Here is a 19,201-nt window from a genome sequence, read left to right as displayed (position 1 = left end):
GGTTTAGACACATGAAATTACTATATTTCTACAGTTACATGTAATTACATCAAACTGATACACGTTTACAGGTTCCTTTGGTCAACAAGATTAAAGAGGCAAGTCATTGTTAATAGTCAGAGGTTATCCGTATCAATTTTCAGATTTTTGAAGAAATAGTTTACATAAAAAAACGAAGATGTCTGTAGTTCTTATGATAACTAATTATTTATAATTTATGTGGTGTTAAAGATAATTCGCCTGATGATAGGAAGTAGAGTTTTATTGTTGAGTGAAGAAATTATATTCATGTAAAGGATTGCCAAGATTTAGTTGAGCCGACCTGAACAGATGACTCCAGCGTGGTCTTCATCCTCACAGTTATGTTTACCCCATCCATCTGATCTGCAGTTCTTCAGTGTGATATCTGAAAAACTACAGTTCACTTCATCCATCCAGATTGGTCCTGATCCTGGACCAAACTGTGAATTTCTTTTTGCCTCTACAGCCACCCCACAGCCCAGTTCTCTACACACTACCATAGAGTCAATGATATCCCAGCCATCATCACACACTGCCCCCCACTGTCCCTCATGAAGAACCTCCACCCTCCCAGCACAGCGACTACCACCACCCACCAGCCTCACACTGTCTGTAGATGAGGGAGGCAGAAATGGAGAGAGAGAGAAGGGGGGAGAGAGAAAGAGAGAGAGAGAGAGAGAGAGAGAGAGAGAGAGAGAGAGCATTATGGTTTGCTTATGTTATTATATGTTGATTACTTCTTTTTTTTTTAAATGTTTACTCACTTAATAAATATCTCTTTGTTTTTCAACATTTAGTGATTTGTCACTGGTTCTTTGTAGCCATCTTCACACATTATAAAGGAACAACCTGCGACTTTTATTTTATGAGTTGTGATTTTTTTTTAACTCGCAGGTATGTGAACTTTCAAACTCTAACTACAGTCTGTATTTGACCATGTCTCAGTGAAATCCATAGTTTTAGTCATCGACCACTCTTTTCTTTATCCGCAGGTTCCTTTACGTTACAAAACATGTTTTATTTAAAGTCTGTAATAAAATCAAATAAATGAAGTAAACAAATGTGGCCAAGAGGCTACATTTAATACAGAGAAAAACATCTTCTGCTCTTGTGTTAAACTCTTGCTCTGATTCAGAGATTCAGCACAGCAGAAACACAGACTTTTGATATGCACTTTTTTTTAAATCAAATCTATGTACTGCAGAAAACTTTTTGCACAATATTAAATGTCAAAAGAATCAGACATTTATTAATTGTTGAAAAATGCTTGACAGTTATTGAATGTTGCATTTTGCTTGTTCATATTTAGCATTTAAAAATGGTATTTAAGATTTTCACACCGTAATAACTGTAAGAACATAATTTTGAGCTTAAATGTGACATGAACTCTGAGATTTCATTTAAATAATTTTCACTTAAAGATGAACTCTTATTGTGTTTAGCACCCAGTATATCACTTCACACTGTACCTGACTGTCCACCATGAAGAATCTTCATTTTCCCAGGACAACCACTATCACCATTCTCCAACTTCAGACTGTCTGTACGTGTGTGTGTGTGTGTGTGTGTGTGTGTGTGTGTGAGAGAGAGAGAGAGAGAGAGAGAGAGAGTCTCATAATGTATAGTAAAATTTTAGGATTTTTAAAGGAGTTCACATAAAGCATGAAAATGATGACATTTATGACAACTTGTCATTTATAACAGACCTGATATTGATCATAATTGTTTTGACAATAAGAGGCTGAAATATACAGTTGTATTAAGGGATAGGTGACTTCAGGTCTGTTCTGTCTATTCAAATTGTAGAAAACTGAGGTTTAGTTCAGCCTACCTGAGCAGATGACTCCAGCATCTTCCTTATGTGTACAGTCATTATCACCCCATTCATTTGAACCACACTTCTTCAGTGAGGTATCTGACTCACTACAGTTCACTTCATCCATCCAGATTTGTCCTGATCCTTCTCCAAAGTGAGCAGCCCACAGAACCTCTGCAGCCTCACCACAGCCCAGCTCTCTACACACCACTGCAGCATCAGTCATGTCCCACCAGTCATCACACACTGTCCCCCACTGTCCCTCATGAAAAACCTCCACTCTCCCAGCACAGTGACTACCACCATCTACCAGTCTCACACTGTCTGTAGGCAGGGAAGGCAGAAAGGGAGAGAGAGAGAGAGAGGGAGAGAAGGAGAGGAGGGGGAGAGAAAAAGGGGAGGAAGAAGGAAAATTATAAGCTTACTTACATTGTTGTGTGTTGTCTTACATTTTTCCATTTTTAACAGAGAGTTGATGTAAAAGAGCATATTAATCATCATTCTGTTTCTCTTTAGATATCTCACATTTTTTATTGACTGTAATAAGAAACTAAAATCAAAACATTTTAGGAATATGTCTTTTTGTAAAGGAACTACATCACCAAATTACAAATATATATACTTTGTTATATAATCACAAATGTTTCTACTTGAGTCATATAAGAGACATGGTGCACAGTAAACCACCTCTATACATCAACGCGTCCTCTTTAACATTATAATCACACCAAACCCAGAATAATTCAGTCAGCCATTCACCTTTAGACCAGGAACCTGAACTTACCAGCTGTGCTGAGGTGAACCATGGAGGAGAGAAAAATGATCCATAGACAGGTGCCCATCTCTCTCTGCCCCACACAAAGATCCTTTTCACCCACTCTGCTCACAGCACAACCTTCTCCTCTGCTCCTCCAGAGTGACTGAAAGAACTGTCTCCTCTCAGCCCCTCCAGACAGCAAGAACCCTCCCTCCCTCACCCGCCAATCAAACTAATTATTACCTTATCAGAGAGACTAACGGAAACCATCAAACAGATACACTGACAAATCAGAATTCGTTGTTCACTTCTCGCCAAATACATCGAAATAACATCAGCCCGTTTGAACAGAACTCCTCCCCGTATTTACTCACATCTGACTACAGAACGACAGTTGCAAACCTAAAAACAGATTTTTTTTTTTTCAGAGAGGAAGTATACACACATATACATTCCTACTCTGCCACCTGCAGAGGAAGAGGAGACAGGAACCTATTACAAACCCTCAACATCAAAGCCTGTGAAAATCTCTAATGCTACAGAAAACAGAAATATTTGAAAAAGTTGCCACTGTGTGAGAAATTCAGTGAAGATAAAAATTATGTTCAGATGAAATGCATGAAATGTTTTTCTCTCCATTATTTCTCCAGAGAAATGAAGAGATCCCCAATTTCATAACCATAACCATTTTCAAAAACTGTGATTACAGCTTTCATCCATAAGGGGACAGTAAAACACAGAACACTTTATTTTTACGTAGCCCAGAGGGAAAATAAATCATTTATACAATAAATAAAAATAAATAAATATGTAGTGCCCTGTACCCCTGATCTAAGTTGAGGCAAAGGCCTGAGTTCTTTTCTAATGGTGGATTTCTCCTAATTCTTATAGTCAGTGAGTTTAATGATTAACTGAATTAAATAAATTACACTAAGGGTCACAGAGTATGTGTGTTATTCACTAAACCAGCACTAAAAATTCCCTTATCTAGATATATTAAAAGAAGTCATTTTTGAATATAATTGGTTATTTGTTTATTGTATTTGAAATAGTAAGGGAAGTTGAGTATTGGAGCAAAGGGAGGAAATAAATAAACAGAAATATCAAGCACAAATAGATTTTTACAGGAATGGTGGAATTCAGTACTGTACAATTTGATTAAGCGTTCATAGCAAAAGGTATCCCGTGCTGTGTAAGGTTGACGCTAAACAAAGTAACCACGTCAGTCACTAAAAACCGTAACAGTATGAAACTAGGATACATCAATAACTAAACATCAGGTTAAAACTATTTAAATAAATTCAATCAGCAAAACTCGATGTCAATTTAAATAAAACCTTGCCGATAAAACTCTATATTATATCAATATTCAATCCAGTATACTACTCTCTTAAAACAAACAGGAATTAAATGACAGCTCGGACGAACGTGGGCGCCACTCACACTCGCAAGCAATGCCTTACAGATGGAGTAGCCAGCCCCGTCTTTGCAGGCCTGTGTCGTTGCTGGTTTTCGGTGAGGCCACAAACAAACTTGCCGCTTCACTCGACAGAACATAAAAAAAAACAAAAAAACAAAAAGGTACCACCTTCCGCGTACGACTTTAACTGACATCGTAAGCCAGTCCCCAGGGCAGAAATCCCGTGTTGGAGTGACAGGTATGAGCTGACCACCAAGATGTCCAGTGTTTCCAGAGGCACTCCCGGTGGCCTAAACCTCTATCTGCTCTTCTCTCTACATCTGATCACCAAAACTGGCACAAAATTAGACTTCGGTTTGAAAGTCCGTAAAAATAATTTAAAACACTGTTCCAAATAACACAGATCAAACAAGAACACAGTCCTCAACTGTAGAAAACCCAAAAGAAAACCTATTTTCTCCTTGATTTTTTTCTGTTCACCCTTTTAAAAACATCCCTATAACCGTTCACCTTTGAAGAATAAACTCCAACCGTCAACTCACTCGCGTCTCCCATCCTAATCTCCCCCTCGCGCACACTTGCCACACTTGACCTTGAGAGAACCCTTGTCTCAACTGCGTAACTGTAACTTCGGGGTCTCTACAAACTATTTAACATGATAAAATATATAATATATAGTGTGATCTAATTTTATTTATATATTTTTATTTCTGGTCTAAATTATTTGTTTTCCCTCCGGACTACAAACACAAGTCATTGGCGACTGACTCCATAAAATTGTATCAAAGCGTTAAATAGATTGCAGAGAGCCCAAAGTTCAGCCAATTACCGTTACACAGTTGAGACAAGGGTTCTCCCCGTTGCATGCGTGCGCGAGCGAGAGCGAGAGGAGAAGGGGAGACGCGAGTGAGTTGACTGACCGTTATAGGTTACGTTTCAAAGGTACGTAAATCCGCTGGGGGACAAAGGGGGGGTTCTTTTGGGTTTGTCCAGTTGTCCAACCGAGCACTGTGAACATTATTTTTTAAGTTGTTTTATTCGGAATAGTCTTTTGAATTATTTTTACGGAGTTCAAACTCATGTCCAGGGGGCTATTCCAGAAAGCGGGTTTAGTGAAAACTCCGAGTTAGTTAACTCAGAGGGAGTAATAAACCTCCTAATAGAGCAGTCCTATGACTTCATTCTCCTAGCAAAACAAAGCCACGAGGCTCTTCTATTAGGAGGTTTACTACTTGAGTTTTCACGAAGCCTGCATTCTGGAATACCCCCCCAGATGGCATCGGTCGAAGCAGATGTTAGCCTAGTTTATTTTGTGTCAGTCTCGGTCATTCGACGTTGAGGGAACACCAGATGGAGGCAGCTTTAGGTTTTTTTTCGTTTTCCCTTTTTTTCTGGCTCTGTCGAGTGACGCGGCAAGCTTGTTTGTGGCCTCACTAGAAACGACACAGAGCTGCAACCAGGGCCGCCGCTACGTACACGCACTTCACGCGCTGTGCGTAGGGCAACAGGTGCTGGAGGGGGCACCAAAACATTAACGTTCAAACGTAAACTAACAAACTACATTAGTTACACAAAAAATGCACAGATCGGGAACCGGGAGTAAATGTTAAGAAATCCGCCGAATAAAAGATTATTTGAGGCTGTCATCGCTTTGCAACCTAACAGCCAAAAGCAAATCGAGAGACTAAATTCTAGAGTCCGCCAAAACAGCCAGCGAGCACAGAGAATTTCTGAGATAAATGTACCCGGATCGTATTGACAAATCCAGAATTAACAGCGATTATGTCCGCTTTTGTATCTTGATCTTTAACACACAACCTAAGTGTCTTTTTATGAAATTTAGTGGAGTAGCAATCAGAGAAATACTTGTACTGTTCATTTAGTTTGTGTGCAGACAGTTTTATGTTTTTATGATATTGTGTTTGAGTGTGCGTGTGTGTTGGCCTACATTCGTCTGTTTTTTCATTTGATACCTGTTTGTTTCAACAAGAGTAGTTTTACGCAAAGGCGTTAATTATTCTGCGAGTCGTTGGTTTAATTGTTAAACAAAGCGGATTAACGGGAACAGGTTGAAACTAATGATAGATTTAAAGAGGTTTGTTCCTCCCCTGTTTCAAGCTGACCAAGCGCCACTGGATACGGTATTAACTTCCACCATCCCTGTAAAAATCTATTTGTGCTTATTATTTTTGTTTACTTATTTCCTGTCTTTTACTTAATCAAATTGTACAGTACTGACTTCCACCACTCCTGAAAAATCTATTTGTGCTTGATATTTCTGTTTATTTATTTCCTCATTTTGCTCCAATATCAAACTTCCCTTACTATTTAAAATACAATAAACAATCAACCACTTATATTCATAAAGTATTTCTTTTAATATATCTAAATATGGGAATCTTTAGTGCTGGTTTAGTGAATAGCACACATATTCTGTAACCCTCAGTGTAATTTATTTAATTCAGTCAATGATTAAACTTACTGACTATAAGAATTAGGAGAGATCCACCATTAGAAAAGAACTCAGGCCTTTGCCTCAACGTAGATCAGGGGTAAAGGGTGCTACATTTATTTCATCCATATACCTCTGTGTGTGTTCATGTGTATTTTATGCAACAGGGTGAATCCTAGAGTGTAAGCAGTTTCTTCTAGATGACCAAGCACCAGAGGTGTTCTCATGACCACCAGTACGTGACTGTACTGTAATTTTTTCTCTATGTCTCCTTAGCCAAAACAATATACATGTAAAGTTGTCAATGTCAGTACTCAGGTCATGGGAGAAGACTCTGTCTGACTGTCTGAAACAAAGGTATGATGACTATCTCTCACTTATCCTTGCGGAAACGTAGGGAGCTAATATCCACCAGACACAAGACACGTACCAAGAAACGTGAGAACATGAAAATCAGAGTAAAGGACCAGGAACTCACAGGCTTTGACAGGTCATGTGCAAAATATGCAGTCCTTCTCACCATTTATTGTGATTCCCAAAAAGGACATTAAGATATGTGACATATCTTACATATTTAAAATTGAATGGAATTCCATATGATGTTTAAGCAGTTAACATCAAACACAGGGTTGTGTCTCATCCTGAATTTATTTAATCTCTCAGTGACGCAACAAACAGCCCATGAATACTTATGTGAGCATTTGAATGGTGTCTGAATGGTACAGTAGTAAATTACACTCTGTAGCAGCACTGGGGTTGCAAATTAGAGTCTAGCAAAAGCACTGGTTCTGTCAGGTGTCATAAAGTACACGATTATCCTTTGGAGGGTCAGCAAAATGAGCGTATCCATAGAAATCTGACAATATCCAACAATGCAGTACAGTGAATGAACAGTCTAAACAATCTTGAATGCCCACAACATTAAGATCTTTACCCTTTTAGTGAGTGCCAAAGTTTCCGGTTCTCCTTGATGACAGGAAGATGTTCTGTAAAGAGAATTGGATTTGGTTCCACTGTTGTGGCTCTGCTTTTGCCTGGTTTGAGAGCGCCCCAATACCCCAACTGTCTTCTCACTGTAGATTTTCCTCAGTTCCATGTGAGATGGGTGTGAGAGGCTTACTTTAGATCAGTGAAAGTGGTTCTAAGGATGTAATTAGTATTCAACAACATAAAAACTTTAAAAAAGAAAAACATTCCAGAGGTGATCAAAATTATGATTGTACTACATTTTATTAACAAATAGCATGTTTTTTCCCCATTACATCTGTTTTCCCTGAGTTTATCTTAAGCTGGCACTGAAATAACATATAGCTAAAGGTTGAAACTGATTAATGAATTTAAGATCAGAAAATACACTGTGTATAAAAACTTCTTACATTCGTCTTTTACATTCATCTCTTATATTTCACATATATCACTTATCGTATATATATCATATATCGGCCTTTTGTTCTTCTGTCATATTTTGCCTTGTTCATGATGTCCATACTTTGATGATGTCATCAGTCTCCTTTCTCTCATTCAGTCAGTTCTGTACTGTGAAGGTAAAAGGGTGAAGATAAGGACCTCCACAGACCAAAGCCAGTTATACATACAACATTCACAGTTATTGACTGCTCTGTAAAGGAGTCATTTAAAACATTATTTAAATCTAAGAGTGCAATAATGTGTCAGAATTTTATAACTGACACATTTCATAACTGTCAGGCCACATTCTCTAACCTCACAGGTTTTCTTCATCGCTGTACCATATTCGTCCAATATCATCGTACTCGTCAGGTCCATTCACTAAAACACACAAACATCAAAACGTCCAAACATCAAAGACACTCTGAGCCTGTGGAGAACATTCCTTTGCTGGTGCGTAATGTTACCATAGATTATGAGAACATTAGTCTGAAACTCACCTGTTGGATTGATTGGAACAGTGATGACGTCATCATAATCCTCTAGTGGATCCTCTATAACTGTCTCTGAAACAGTAACTGATACTATTATGACTTAGCCCTCAAATTTACTTCATATCTATAGTTAACATAGTCGGGAAACTTCTATCTTCTCTCAGCAGGCTTCATTATAAGCAAATTTGCATGGATCAGAGCAACAAGTAATTAATTAATTAATTAAACAATAATTACGACATATAACTGCCCTCGCTCCCTGCGCTCCCAAGATTCTCCACTATTAGTCGTTCCAAGAGTTAAAAAGAAGTACGCTAGCTACCCAGCCTTTTCCTACCGCTCTCCCTTCCTCTGCAATGGTCTACCTACAGAAATTAGGGAAGTAAACTCTCTTCATACCTTTAAAACTAAACCAAAGACTTATCTGTTTTCTGTTTTTTTTTAACTTATGGATAATATCATTTTGATTTAACTTTGCTGTGGACATGTAAAGCCCTTTGAGACTATAAATAGTGATAATATTAGGCTCTAAATAAACTTGTATTATTATTATTACTATTATAAGTAAATATCAAATTAATTTTAAAAATTAAAAGTGAATTCCCATGAGAAATTAGTCAATATTTAATCAGTGTTAAAAACAGAACGTTAAAAGTATTACACATGATGCTGTTGTTCCACTATAGTCCGCTAATCACTGTCTGTGATTAACCACCAACTCCGTAGCTTTGAGCCTTACAGTGATTTTAACCAGTAACCAATGAGAAAGGCTCTCAGTGTGGTCACATGCTCATTCATCAATCGGACCCCCTGGACTTTATCCTGAGGTGATGACATCATCAATGCCCTCAGTTCCAACCAGCTCTGAACCAATCACAAACATAAATTATGGATATCCTGTGATATGGAAATACTGTATGTTATACAGGTATCAGTAGTGATTACCGATCGCAATTCCAGGATTCCTCCCTACGATGATAACATCATCATAACTCTCCACTGTGAGCTCTTTCACATTTTTCTCTACATCAGAAAATACAGAGACAAATTTCCCTCCATTCAGAACAGACACTGAACAGTAACATGCTGTCAAACTGCATGTGTTTGTATTAAAAATATGTCATTAATCTAAACAAAACAGAGACACACCCATCATGCTGCCTGGGTTCTGTCCTCCAGTGATGACATCATCATAGTTCTCTGGAGGGTCCAGTGTCACCATCTCCTCTGAGCCTGATAAAGTCAGAGAGACTTTTTAATAACAACACAAAACTTCCTTTCAGCAACAAGATTTCCACATATCTGATTACAAAGACAGCAGAACAGATCATATGATCAGTCTAGACACACACACACATACGAACACTCCCAGACTCACGATCTCACCTCTCAGGTCACTGGTACTTTTCACATCATCATAATCATCCACTTTATCTGTTCACATTAACAAAGAGGCTCCCAGTCAGGGTCCAGATAGACAGAGCAGCACCACAGCACGTCTACATAGAGCCTGTCCACTTCCTATTACTCACGTCGTGCCGAAATTGGCTGCAATTCACCTAGAGGGCGCTCCCGAGAAAGTCCTCAATAAATGGGAGTGAATGGAGCTAAACAGCTAAAATAATTATTTACACCTGCTTCTAAAAAAAAATCCCAAATTTTATTTTAGTTTTTGCAAATAGCATTGATTATATATCAGAACTGAAATGAAAAAATACTATTGTCCTTTCATTTTTCTTACAGGGAAGGCGATTTTGCCCATAAAACGCTAGCATTCTGCTAATGTATGCTGATTGGTCGGTTAAGCATTTATGACTGATTACGAATGTAATGGTACGCTAATTAGTCATTGTGGCATTACTGGTTTGTGCTGTGGTTTGAATGCCATGTTCTTTGCGTGTCTACACGATACATGAATTGGGAAATGACATGAAAATAAAGCCGAGTATATTTTGTTGTTATTCTATATCCCACATATGGCCGTAAATTCCATAAAGCCGTGGTGCCGTTAAGTGGCTTGTGGTGCATGACATCACAAATTCTTACAAAAGGGTATTTCACTTCAACTGGAACCGTAAAAAATCTAAAAATGTAACTAAATCTATTATCTTGACGCCTTATATTGAAAACATAATGAACGTTGCCAGAAAAAAAATGTACCCCATGAGAGTGACATAGGCCCCCATTCATTCTGAACTCTCTCGTGAGCGCCTCCTGTCAAACAGGAAGTTCTGAGACTGGAAATTCTCTCCTATTCAGAAATTCTCTGGCAGCACTGACTACATTTCGCCCCGTGTTCTGTGTTTTGGGGTCTCGAGCACTAACTTTCGCCAGTGTCACGGCCACCGTACGTCATCGTTCTGAAACTCTCCGTTTTCCCTCTCTACATTACAAATTTATGCACCCCAGAGAGCGTTTCCGAAAACTATGGGTTTTAGTGTGGATGGAAGGGCTAAACGGAGAAATCATTAGGTCTATGCGTTGTCAAATTTACCCAGGCTAGTGTGGACAGGAAATCTTATGGTTGTGTGCTGGCAGTGCTGCACAGCATACACAACATACTACGTCTTAAATTTCAACGTCTCTTGAATCGAGTTGTAGCGACGGTGGATGGCGAGGGTCAGTCATGGAATTACAAAACGTAGTCAACTTATGTGTTGTAGTGATGAAACTCTATAGTGACGTAGGCCTATTTCAGCAACTTCATTTATGGTATTCGCCAACCTGGCTTTTTACTCGCATTTAGCGAGTGGCGGGAGCCAGTTTTAGACCCTGCCCCGCAATGCGCACACAGATGTTGTCATATTTTAAACTTTAGTGAGATTTTAGGATAACTCGGCTCCAGATTTGTGTTTTAGATTTTTATACAACGCTACACTGAAGGTCCAGTCCAGTATTTTACTGACTGGATCAGGTCTGAGTTGTAAATCTGGTCCTGGACCAAATGTCAATCTCTGTCTCTGATGGAGTCTTAAACCTTTATAGCCCAAACTGCTGATCTGTGATCAGGTGATAAGGAGCTGATATGTAAAAATGGAAGTGGAGATGTAAGTGGCCACTGTACCTGAGGGGAGATCCTCCTCCATATCCTCATACCCAGACATCTCTCCTTCAGAGAGGACACGACCTGTTCAAGGTCAAAAGGGCAATCATGAAACATGAGAGAAAAAAAAACAAACACACACATGGACACAGGCAAATACATCTTCTCTCTCTCTGTCTGCCTCTCTCTTGACCCCCCCCCCCCACCCCCACCCCCCTATGCCCCAGTCCATCTCCTTATCACCCACACAAATCATATATCCCACAACCCATCCCCTTTCCTTTCACACACGCACACATCCTACAATCACCTCCGACTCTGTCGCAGACACACACACCCCACGACTCGCTGACATATGAGAGGCCGTTACACCTGTGAGTCTTGTGGTTTTGGTGCTGAGTTCTCTGGTTCAGAGCAGGAAGCCCAACAGCAGTAGAATATAGTCAGGGTTTCAGTCTCTTCCCTTTCACCCCATGTCACCCCAATTAATGATGGAGATGACACTTTTTTCACCATCAGTAATGACAAGAAGTTCAGCTCATTTCCAGAAGAGAATAAAAACTTGTACTGGTTTGAATTTGCCTTGAGATGTTTTACACAAACTCAGCTGAACTCACAGTCTCCTGTCTCTGTGTATTTTTCTTACACTCTCTCTCTCTCTCTCTCTCTCTCACACACACACACACACACTCTTTAAAGAGAGAGAAACAGAATAAAAAGAGATAGAATAATAATTAATATGCTCTTGTACATCAATTCTCTGTTAAAAACGGAAAAATGTAAGACGACACACAACAATGTAAGTAAACCATAATTCTCCTTCTTTCTCCCCTCTGTCTCTCTCTCTCTCTCTTTAAAAAGTAAATAGAGCACATCCTTGTCCACTCACCTCTCCTGACAGAGCCAGTGCTTCTCTTAGTGATGAATCTATGGTCAATCTCCTCATAGACCACCTCGGGCAGAGTCATGTGTCTCTTGGTGGACAGGGCTGTGTGAGATGGAAACACTGGCTCATATTGTGATGAAGACACAGTGAGCAGCACGTGACAGCACAGATGAAGCCCAGACTCTTTTGCTTCACTGTGTCAAAGAAGATCCACACAAACTCTTCATCAACATCATCATCATCCTCAACGTCAACACTGACCCTACCTCTCCTCAGTGCTCTGTTCTGGTAAAACAGCACCACCAGAAACACCACCGACAGTAGGAGCAGAGTTCCCAAAACCAGGAAGACCACAGAGGGGATGGACAGAGCGGCTGGGGGCTGGGGAGGAGTTACCCGTCTGGGGGCAGCTGCTGGACAGACATGAATTTACATTACAGTGAACTGGACATACCAGACACACTCTTTCATTTCAACATGACACCTCATCACTCTTTAGAGTAAGATAATGGTTTGGAAAGGTGTAACCACTTTTTCAGTCACAGGAGACATTTTTAAGTATCTAATGACACCAAAACATCAGTCACTCTAGTCCCATCACCGACCAGAGATTTTGAGACCGTGGTCACACAGGAACAATAAGTATTAGGCTACTGATGAAAGTTCTGTAGCAGACTTGAGACAATAGCAGTGAGATGATCATATTACCTTTTGTTGTTATTTGGGAGGTTACAGACGTTGTTCTCTTCTCTGCACAGACATACACACATACACACAAAGACAGACAGAGAATATACCTGTTTAATTCAGAATGGTTATGGGAGATGATCATTTTTATAATGACATTAGCTTTTTCAAATAAAGATGATGATGATGATGATGTTGTTGCATTAGAGTAAACATACCTGTAGGTGTTGGAGGTGGTAAAGATGGATCTGAAAAAAGTTATATTCAGTTCAGTTATTTGCTCAAATAAATCTTTGTCTGACATGTTCTACTTGATTTCTGTTCAATATATTTCTGTTCAAACTGCTCTGACATGTTTACAGTCAAAACCACATCAGAATAGCGAGTGATTCAATCAGTATGAAAATCTCTGGTCCACTCATACCTGTGCAGGTGAGTCCAGCGTCTTTGTTATGGGGGCAGTCAGTGTGGTTCTTCAGGGAGAGAGAGCAGTCCCACAGGTGGATCTCATTCCCTCTACACTCCACCCTGCTCAGCCACACAGCTCCCTCTCCACGCCCAAACGTAGCATTCCCATCAGCCCTCAGTGCCGGCCCACAGCCCAGCTGTCTGCACACCACCTCAGCATCTCTAATGTCCCAGAGATCATCACAGACTGAGCCCCAGATACCTTCATGATAAACCTCCAGTCTCCCAGAGCACTGGCCCTCTCCTCCCTTCAGTCTGAGGGGTAGATGGTCTACACAGCAATTCACGACATAAAAATCTTACAGCAAGAACTCAGATTCACTGATGTACTAATATGGTATTTGATTCATGTATTGAAATTACTCAAGAGTTAAATTTTTTTTTTTTACATTCTTTACAGTATATTGTTTATTTTAGTTGTGAAATGTTTAAACATATTGAATATTGCTAAAGGGATTATAACTGAATTTGAAAAAGACTGGACAAGCAAAATTTTACATATAAAAACACAATAAAACAAAAAGGAGCAGATAACAGTATTTTTATACTTTCACAGGTTCTTTACACAAATCTGAACCACAGAAATTTGATTTGAAATGAGAGTGAAATATAATATGAATGAGTGTCAAGCATTCTGACCTGAACATGGTCTGTGGTTTGAAGGTAGGGAACATGTCAGGTGACTTCTGGGGGTTTCTTCTTCATCTTTTGAATAGAGAGGAAAAGTGATGTTATTACTTTATAATACAGTAACAGTGTTAACATTCAAGCTTTTGACTCATTGACTGCATTAACACAACTCTAAATCCCAGTGACATCAGCTCAAAACCTTTCATCACCGTCATTAAGAGCACGATCACGGCCAATCCAACGGCTTTAACGGTCCATAATACACATAGTCTATATTGATGGGAAATCACTCTTCTACTGGTGTAGCTGGAGTGAAATGGTGGCATCAAACAGATTGAAACCTCATCATCATCATCATCATCATCACCATCATCATCATCATCATCAAATGAAAATTGTCAAGGCATTTGTTCGGTTAGATAGTGATGCTGACTTTACCTGAACAGGTAATGTCGGCCACTTCAAATGCAGTGCAGTCATTCTGATCCCACGGTGAAGATGGACAGTTCCACAGAGTGGAGTCATGTGTTCTGCAGGTCACAGAGTCCAGCCAGTTTTTAGCTGAAGCCAGTCTGGGTGTGGCCTGGTCACTGACGCTGCCGCTCTTTCCACAGTTCAGCTCTTGGCAGATTAAAGACACTGTGTCTGAGTCCATCTGGTTCATACAGACATTACCCCAGCTTCCATTGTAAAAAACCTCCAGGTTCCCAGAGCAGCCTTCAGTCAGTCTGATCTCTTTAAACTCTGAGAATAAAAGAAAGGAGATAAAGAATTAGTTTTGAGACTGTGTGACACTGTAATGTGATTGTTAAATAGGCTTTTAAATATGTTGGCATACTACCATAAATCTGTGTTAGTGACTGTGTCCTGAGTACCTGAACACACCACTCCCACGTCCTCCTTGTGTCCACAGGACTGTCGACCCCACCCCTTTAATGAACAACTCCACAGAGACGTCTCGTTCCCCAGGCACTCCACCTCATCCAGCCAAATGGGTCCAGTTCCAGGACCAAACCAGGCTGGAACCGGAACACTGAGGGCCTCTCCACACTGGAGCTGTCTGCACACAACCTGGGCTTCCGCCAGATCCCAGGAGTCATCACACACTGTTCCCCATGAGCCTTCATGGAAAACCTCCAGACGCCCTGCACACTCACTCCCAGAACCCACCAGTCTGAGGGACCTGTGACCTGAGACATATGGAAATATATGTATATATAGCTATACTGATTTTTTAATGCCTTTTACACTATCAAAGGCCAAAATGCTGGTCATATAATACTAACCAGAGCAGATGATTGACAGCAGTTGGCTGGAGCTGCAGTTTGTAGTTTGAGGAGAACTGCAGTTTCCCAGGTGATCTTCAGTCCCAGAGCACTGGAAACCAGTCAGACAAACATCACCTAGACTGAACAGAGAGGAACCATGGAACTTTACCACAGAACCACAGCCCAGCTGTCTGCAGACCACAGAGGCTTCAGTGACAGTCCAGGAGTCCAGGAGAACCTTCCGCCAGCCCTGGGAGACATAAACCTCCAGCTCTCCCTCACACTGTCTCTCTCCAGTCAGTCGAATCTGTCCAACATTAACAGCTATGGAGGACTCTGAAACGAAATAGCTGATATTTACTTAAAGCCTTTTGAGCACAAGTATTTCACTTGTAAGTAAACATGTATTAACTTGAATGCATGTATGTCATGTACCTATCAGATATTCAGTAATAAACTGTGTTTCACATTCCTACTCACTAGAGCAGATGACTCCAGCATCCTGCCTATGAGAGCATGCAGCTCGACTCCACGAAGAGATGACACATGCTGAGAGGCGTGTCTCGTTCCCCTGGCAACCAAACACATCAGCCCGTACTGGGTCACTGCCCTCCCCAAACCAGTCCGCCCCCACTACGGCCAAGGCACTCCCACAATTCAGCTGCCGACAGAGGACGTTAGATACTCTCATGTCCCATGATGCATCACACACCGTGCCCCATTCGTCGAGGTACTTAAGTTCCACTCGACCTGAGCAGGGGTCAGAGCCGTTGACTAGTCTGAGCTCTGTGTAAGCTGTGCACAAGAGAGAAAAACATTAAATTCACACAGACAAGCGGGAAACGCTGCATTATAACATAGTACTCATTTGGAAAAGGCCCTGAACTTTCCGTTATTTCATATATACATTTATTGTTTACTTGTTGATGCCTTGTGTCTTGCTCTTCTATTGCACTCTGTGTCTGTCAATCACAGGGATCCCCTCCCCCTGGTGGCCAGTTACTGTTTACGTAATTACGGAGATGCAAGTATGAGCCAGCCATACTTGGCAGAAGCAGACCTTGTTCATTTCCTCTTTTTAGATCAACTTAAGTTCATAATATCTATCTTTGTGAATTCCCTTGTTGTTTGGAGTGTGTGAAATGTTATCTAAACCACTTCTATAAATAACAGTAAGCCAAAGGAGTGTGTGGTTGGTGTCTTGGAATTAATAAGAAGCAATTCATTACTTCATCCCTGACGAGATGCCCTGTGGCAATTCCAAACTCCCCTGAGTCTCCAACCTAGCTCGTCAATCAAGTTTTTAGAATTACCCACTTTACAACTCATAAATAAAAACAGTTAAGAATGACAGACGGTCAATGCTCAATATGAAGGCTACTTAAACAGATAGGTCTTATAAAACTACTTTACCAGTACATATAAGTCCCACGTCATTGTCATGAGAGCAGTTGTGTCTCTGTGAAGCTGATTTTGGACAGAAGACAAGGCCAGATTCATTCCCTCTACAGTGAATCTCCTCTGACCACACCTGACCCTCCCTTTTGCCAAAAGCAGCTGCTCCCAGCACCTTCATAGCAGCCCCACAGCCCAGCTCTCGACACACAACCTCTGCATCCTGCAGGTCAAAGTCAGCGTCACACACCATGCCCCAGGTCTTCCCACAAAGTGTCTCCACTCTCCCAGAGCACAGGTGAATGCCATTAACCAGTTTGACCTGACCTGTGGGTTTAGACACATGAAATTACTATATTTCTACAGTTACATGTAATTACATCAAACTGATACACGTTTACAGGTTCCTTTGGTCGACAAGATTAATGAGGCAAGTCATTGTTAATAGTCAGAGGTTATCCGTATCAATTTTCAGATTTTTGAAGAGATAGTTTACATAAAAAAATGAAGATGTCTGTAGTTCTTATGATAACTAATTATTTATAATTTATGTGGTGTTAAAGATAATTCGCCTGATGATAGGAAGTAGAGTTTTATTGTTGAGTGAAGAAATTATGTTCATGTAAAGGACTGCCAAGGTTTAGTTGAGCCGACCTGAACAGATGACTCCAGCGTGGTCTTCATCCTCACAGTTATGTTTACCCAATCCATCTGATCTGCAGTTCTTCAGTGTGATGTCTGAAAAACTACAGTTCACTTCATCCATCCAGATTGGTCCTGATCCTGGACCAAACTGTGAATTTCTTTTTGCCTCTACAGCCACCCCACAGCCCAGTTCTCTACACACTACCATAGAGTCAATGATATCCCAGCCATCATCACACACTGCCCCCCACTGTCCCTCATGAAGAACCTCCACCCTCCCAGCACAGCGACTACCACCATCCACCAGCCTCACACTGTCTGTAGATGAGGGAGGCAGAAATGGAGACAGAAAAGGGGGGGGAGAGAGAGGGAGAGAGAGGGAGTGTTTTGCTTTTGTTATTATATGTTGAGTCTGAAGCTTTGTATATAATAAATATATCATTTACACATTTAACACCTCCACACACTTTATAAATATCTCTTTGTTTTTCAGCATTTAGTGATTTGTCACTGGTTCTTAGTGAGCGTCTTCACACATAATGAAGGAACTGAGCATCATCATACCTAGACACTGTGTGTTTCGGACAACCTGTGACTTCTACAATTTTATGAGTTGTGATTTTTTTTTTTAACTCACAGGTATGTGAACTTTCAAACTCTAACTACAGTCTGTATTTGACCATGTCTCAGTGAAATCCATAGTTTTGGTCATTGACCACTCTTTTCTTTATCTGCATGTTCCTTTACCTTACAATACATGTTTTATTTAAAGTCTGTAATAAAATCAAATAAATGAAGTAAACAAATGTGGCCAAGAGGCTACATTTAATACAGAGAAAAACATCTTCTGCTCTTGTGTTCAACTCTTGCTCTGATTCAGAGATTTTATCTGTTTCTCAGCACAGCAGAAACACAGACTTTTGATATGCAAAGCTTTTTTTTAAAATCAAATCTATGTACTGCAGAAAACTTTTTGCACAAACATTAAATGTCAAAAAAGATTAATTGTTGAAAAATGCTTAACAGTTATTGAATATTGCATTTTGCTTCTTCATATTTAGCATTTAAAAATGGTATTTAAGATTTTCACACCGTAATAACTGTAAGAAAACAACATAATTTTGAGCTTAAATGTGACATAGATTCTGAGATTTCATTTAAATCATTGTGTTTAGCACCCAGTATATCACTTCACACTGTACCTGACTGTCCTCCATGAAGAATCTTCATTTTCCCAGGACAACCACCATCACCATTCTCCAACTTCAGACTGTCTGTACGTGTGTGTGTGTGTGTGTGTGTGTGTGTGTGTGTGAGAGAGAGAGCGAGAGAGAGAATATGAAAAACGGATTAAATGAATGTGGTCATCTCATAATGTATACAGTCAAATTTTAGGATTTTTAAAGGAGTTCACATAAAGCATGAAAATGATGACATTTGTGACAACTTACCATTTATAACAGACCTGATATTGATCATAATTGGTTTGACAATAAGAGGCTGAAATACACAGTTGTATTGAGGGATAGATGAGTTGTATTCAAACTGTAGAAAACTGAGGTTTAGTTCAGCCTACCTGAGCAGATGACTCCAGCATCTTCCTTATGTGTACAGTCATGTTCACCCCATCCATTTGAACCACAGTTCTTCAGTGAGGTATCTGACTCACTACATTTCACATTATCCATCCAGATTTGTCCTGATCCTTCTCCAAAGTGAGCAGCCCACAGAACCTCTGCAGCCTCACCACAGCCCAGCTCTCTACACACCACTGCAGCATCAGTCATGTCCCACCCAAAATTACACACTGTG

The 19,201-nt window shown here is 40.2% G+C and overlaps 1 pseudogene; it reads right to left on the bottom strand.

The window, feature by feature from the left end:
* Positions 1-116: 116 nt before the first annotated feature.
* LOC115814104 (deleted in malignant brain tumors 1 protein-like) lies at positions 117-17,597 on the bottom strand (annotated as a pseudogene).
* Positions 17,598-19,201: the final 1,604 nt, after the last annotated feature.

The sequence above is a fragment of the Chanos chanos genome, chromosome 6, assembly GCF_902362185.1.
Source record: "Chanos chanos chromosome 6, fChaCha1.1, whole genome shotgun sequence".
Taxonomy (NCBI): Eukaryota; Metazoa; Chordata; class Actinopteri; order Gonorynchiformes; family Chanidae; genus Chanos; species Chanos chanos.
Note: the sequence above shows the minus strand (reverse complement) of the source record. Positions and strands in the feature narration are given on the sequence as shown.